Here is a 6,001-nt window from a genome sequence, read left to right on the forward strand (position 1 = left end):
TTGTTATGTCACCTCCACAGGCTATTTAACATGCAGATTTTTTTTGGATTTATTACTGATAGTGGTTTAGCAGTAAACACAAAAGTGCAGAGAGCATGAGAGAAATGGATACACTTTAAATTGTTGATACTGTAGGTGTATTTCACTTACTCCAATTCATCTTCAGTTTATCTCTACTCCACCCATTATAGGTGTTCTAATGAAAGTCAAACAAATAGCAGGTAACGCTGTGAACCAGTACCCTCTTCCAGACCCTGCCCTGCCAGGAGAAAGTCTCACTTGCCCTCAGGTACTCAGCAACTCCCCTGCTGGAGGTCACAGCATAATGAGATACACCAACAGAGCTGCCTTAATTAGTGCTTATCAGCCTGTCATTCCAAATGTGCCACGCTAAATTATTATCCAGGTGATTTAGCAAATCCAGCTCATTTTGACGGACACAGGTTAGACAGCACTTACAAAAGCCCACCACCACCAGAGATGAGGCAGTAGCTCCCAACAGCCAAGCACAAGGATAGATGATGGTTGACTGCTGCCTTCTACCAACACTGCTGCTCTTTGTAAGGTAAACGGCTGACAAAAGCATAAGCCTAGACCACACACTTTTGAGGCATCAGTCATGCCTTCTTTTGTGTTTGCTTTGCAACTGTTGTAGTCTGTACACTACCAGAAGCGAACAAATAATTGTAGCAAGCCAAATCTGGGCCAAACTACTTTCTAATTACACTAGAGCAATAGTGTTGGCCTCAGTGTAGATGTGCCAGTGTAAAACTCCAGAAAAACTATCCTATGTGTGCAGTTTTTCCTACCATTTCTCACAACTATGCATTTAAATACTACCGATTTCCATTCAATGTTCATACATTTATCAGGCAATATATATATGTGTGTATGTGTTAAATATGAAAATGCCATTATCCTAATTCCCTAACCCTAAAATGGAAAGGGTATTCAGACCTAAATACCCTTGAAAATAGAGACCACAGAGGTTAAAACTCACTTTTTCAGAAAAGCTGAAATTTCAACGTAAGTATGAAAATCAGTTACCAGATTTTCAGAAAAGTTCATCTATGGAGGGACTAAAATGTTAAAAATCTGGTTACAAGTGACATACCTAATGTAACATAAGTAGCTGGAGACAAAATAGGAAATGTGTTGGATAACAAATTAATAAAACTCACGTGTATTAAAGCATGTTCTAAATATATTGCAGGTACCCACAAAGTCAGAGAATGGTTTTGAAACAATGGAGTGCTTATACTAAGGTTATACTAAGCTGCAGAAAGACTTGGATATTCCTAACAAAGGATAGGTGTGGTTAAGCCACAGGTTTTCGGTCTGTGGATTGCTACAGGATTGTGCACAAGCGGTAAGGAAGCCTGCTGTACATTGGCCTAAATTCCCAATGAGTGGGGGTTTGCATCTGCAGTGGAAACGATCTAGGAGACTGCACACCAAAAAAAAAAAAAAAAGGCAGAAAACCAGTGAGAGGCAGAAAACCAGTGAGCTAAACTTCAGCCTTCTGCCATGCAAAATTTGGAAAACAGTGAGTCTCATTGAACTTTCATATGCAGCATGCACAATCTCAAAACTGTGTTGCTCAAACTGTGCAGAAATGAGTGGTTCCTGCAACAAGGATCCCACCAGTTTTCTTAAATGCATTAAAAACAAATACAATCCAAAAATTGCTGATAGTTTGCCTATTATAAAGGGTCTTCACTGAGTCAAAAGGGAGGGCGGAAGCATTACACATTTATTTGAAGACTAAAAAGCTTCTCAAGAAGCAGCCTAGACACTAAGGTTTGAAAAGCAAATGGTCACAATTGGGTAACTAATTTATCATGCCTAAGTTTTATCGTGCCCAATCTGTACCCTGTCTGCTAGAACTGTTATGGCTCTGTAATTAAAAATAATAATGTTTTGTTCTAACATTCTTTTAAACAAAGCTGCCTTAATAAAGTTGGTTTGTAAATTAGGTGTGGACTACGACTCCCACCCAGAAAGACAGAACCCTTTTATCCGAGCGCCAGTCTCCTCCCCACCCCCACATCCACCCATCCCCTGCTTATAGCATTTTGCCTATTAAATGCCTTCTGGAAGCTGTATGTGTTGGGAGGAGAAGAGGAAACGGTTCCTCTGCAAACAACTTGGCATAAAATAAACTATGCAAACTTTCCTGAAATGTAAGGGTCTGTTCTGTCAGAAGTAAAACCAGCCTGCATTTTGAAATGAGCACACCACTTGCCTGTCTTGGGTAAAAGGGTTATTTGCAGAGGTGATCCAAAAAGAGGCAAGTCAGGTCAGTCACTTCTCTGCATACCAGCACTGTAGCTGCCAGTGGCCGCTGCCTGAGCAAACTGGAAACAGGACACCTTGTTATTTTTCTCTTCCTTCATTAATTTTCATATATGAATCCCCTGGGAACTGCCCGAAGTGCATAGGTGTTACAGAATAGTGCTCACCGGTCCTTATTAGTGTATGAAAGCATTAAAGCAGGTGCTTATCAGGGGTCCAGTGCAAGAAGATTACTGCAATCATCTCCCCTAATTAGTAAGCACTTAGTGAGTCTTGCATGAATTTTTATTTACATTTTGCATCTTGAGAGAGAAGAAGTCACGTATTTAGGCATATTCTCTAAAGAGCTTCTTAGGAGTTTGCAAGAGAGTACATACCGAGGTGAACAGCTGTGAAAAACTGCGGAAGATAAAAATAATTCAGAGTCCCTTCACCCAATCCCCCTGTAGATTATACAGCCAAAACTAGCATTACACTGAGATCTTTCTGAATATTACCTGCTGATTAAAAGCAGATTGATTTTTTTTTAAACTGGGTTTTATATCAGTTCAAGCTGGGTTTCCCACTGCTCTCACTTTTTTTACTTCTAGTATCTGAGTTCTCTCTAAATTTGCCTGCCATAATTTCAAGGTATCGGCAAGCTGCAGCATTTGACATATTCTTTCTAAGAAAAAAAGGACTACCTCTGTTTTTCTTGATCTATAATTGATAGAGTATTTAGAAAACATAACAAATCCACTCTGTATTTTTCTGTCTCGGTATGCTACCTTTTTAAAAAACCTCCATATCAAAACACAATACATACTTCAGGCATCCAGGGACTGAATCTTCGGGCCTGTAATCTTAGCTGTATGATGGGTAATTGAGAACAGTTAGTGGTTAAGTACTGGGTAAGTCCAACGGCTACTCAGCAGAATATTTCACTAGTCACAACCTCTCCTATGTTTATGTGACCGAATGCGTTGCAAACATTTTAATTTACATTAGGGCCACCATCTCGTGATGCCTGGTGCTTGGCTTCAAGCACATTCCAAGGAGTGGAACAGCATCTCGAGTTACACACCAGTGGTATCTTGCCTACCTCAGAGTCAAGCTGAGGCTTTATTTCCTTTTCCCATGTTACCATAAATTAATCTTTATGTGAAATGACTCATCAGCTTGCTCCTCAGCTTTCTTCAGTGCTTCTGAGACGTGATTTGTACCAGCACTGTATGAACGAATTTTCATATCTACCTTCTTGCCACTTGAGCTCTTGAATTTCTCCTCCGTGTGACGAGCTCAAATGGTAACGCTGCTGTGATACACAGGTAGAGAATGAGAGCTGGCATTTTACTTCCCTGCCCTTCAAAAGACTTGGGAACAGCATTGAATCCTTGAGATATATTTCAGTTTGATATAACGTAGCTAGAACTGCCGCCCCTTGAACATTACATGAGGCACACAGCATCCTCCAAAAGGAGATGCAAAGGCACGAATCCCAGCTCTTTAATCCTCATTTAATGTCTGACCTGTGACATTCCTGAAAGCTAAGTTTTCAGAGAGAGAATGGACCTTAGCTCTGTTTTTAAGCCTGGGAAGGATAATCCTCCCTCCAGGACCAGCTTCTCTGGGAGCTTTATGCATGTCTGTGCTTATCTCCCTGCTCACACTGTATTAGTCATTGCTGTGTTTGGGCTGACTGAGGAACAGGCGATCTGATAATGATCATCATCCCCAAAACGCTTCTGGGGAGGCTGGGTTAGCATGCAAACAAACCGGCATATAAATAAGAATTTGTTTTGTGTGTCTGTGTGTGTGCCTTGAAAAAATAGCAAAATGTTAAAAATGACATTTCTAAGGAAAATCATAGAATCATAGAATTATTAAGGTTGGAAAAGACCTCTAAGATCATCGAGTCCAACCATCAACCCAACATAATAAGCTGTCCAAAATACTGGACAGCTTTTGCATTCTGCTACTTTTGTGCTCCCTGAACAAAACTAGGAGGACAGAAAGCAATGCATGTCCCTGGCTGACAGCTATCGTGAGCTCTGTGTGTGCTTATGGAAAGGCACATTGTGCATCAGCTACAGGGCGAATGGAGCGGAGGCAAATGCGGGTTTGGTAACACAGAATGGCTCTTTTAGGAGTTAATAAGACTGGTAACACGTATAGCAGTCTTGAGGCAATGGTAATTACATCAGAAGTGGAGAACTGTTATTGACAGAGGTGATGAGTAATGAGTACAAAACTGCATAATATTAGAGTCCAAGGAATTGTTTTGAAAACACAAAACTTCTTAAATAAATGGGTATAAATAAAGACTCTGTCACTGCCTGGCAAAAAGAAGTGCCAGATGCAGGGTAAGCTTTATCTTTATGTTGGTTGTATCAACATACTCCAGTGGTGGACTATGAGTTCTCCTTAAGAAAATAAAGTGTGTCCATACGAACCAACATCAGAATAAGCTATCTAAATCTACGCAACTGACAATTTTACATGGCTTGTTTAAAGGATACTTTGCAGTGCTGATTTGGCATGTGCAGCGTGACTGTTGTTGGAAGGAGGATGTGATTTGTAACCGCAAATCTGGTTATCTTTGAATAGCTGCCTGAGTTGCTAACTTTTTTCACTGGTTAGGTCATCGAGCAGCAGCCATTTCCTAGCAATACATCAGTATTATACAAGAGCATTTTTGAAAGCACTTTAAAAACATTTGATTTGGCTACATCCCTTCTGTTGCTGGGCGATACAGCTGGGTGGCGGATGCACACAGAACGGGGAGCTAGGCCGGTGAGCTGTTGTCTTCCCAACTGCGACGCTCAGGCATTTATCGCCACACCAGCTGCCCTGATTTTATGGTTCCTTTTCGCAAGTCGTCCACCCGGGTGTGAGTTGTGCTTGTTTAGTAATTTATCAATAAAAAAATCTTACCATTGATGTTTCTTAAATAAATTATATTCCTAGGTGTGCCTGCATTTCCAACCAGTTGCTCCAAACCTGCTGCCATAAAATTCAGTGCTTTTCAAAAATACTGTATTATTTAACTTCATCTTGCTCGGAGTTTGATGCTTCACATGCAGATACTTAGCTTCCTATGCTGCTTCGCTGAAACCAGTTAGAATAACCGAGAACAAACCCAAGTTTGTCCTCACTGGTGCGTGCAAGATCCAACGGGAGAGGAAAAGGGGATAGCTGGCCGGCGGGGACACTGGTGCCTTACTGGGTGCTTGTCAGGTCATTTTTGTCTGTGTCGTTTGCAAAGTCTCCCTGTGAGGGTATTGCAAATACCTGTGACAGCACTGGTGGGCGTCAAGCGGTAGGTGCCAACACAAACTTGTACCTTTGGAGTTTTGATCTAAAATGGAACGTTTGCGATGGGATTTTAGATCTACAAATATTCAAAGTCGCGCAGGGGGTACACGTGCCGCGGTGCAAGCACAGCAACAAAAAGCCCTGACGCAGAGCTCCGTGATTAATCCTCCTGCACCAACCGTCCCTCCCAGGCCATCCAGCACCGCTCCGAAGAGCTTCTGGTGATCTCCGGGACGGGCGGGGGACGCAGCCCCGCTCGGGCGGGGGCCGCCCGCCTGCCGCGCCGCACTCGGGAGCGAAGGAGCGCCGGGGAGGGCGGCCCGCGGGCAGCGCCACGTCGCACCACCGACCCCCCCACCCCACCCCCAGCCCGGGGAGGGGGGACGGGCACGCGAGACTCCGCTCCAAACTG

The sequence above is a fragment of the Calonectris borealis genome, chromosome 2 (genome assembly GCF_964195595.1).
Source record: "Calonectris borealis chromosome 2, bCalBor7.hap1.2, whole genome shotgun sequence".
Classification (NCBI taxonomy): domain Eukaryota; kingdom Metazoa; phylum Chordata; class Aves; order Procellariiformes; family Procellariidae; genus Calonectris; species Calonectris borealis.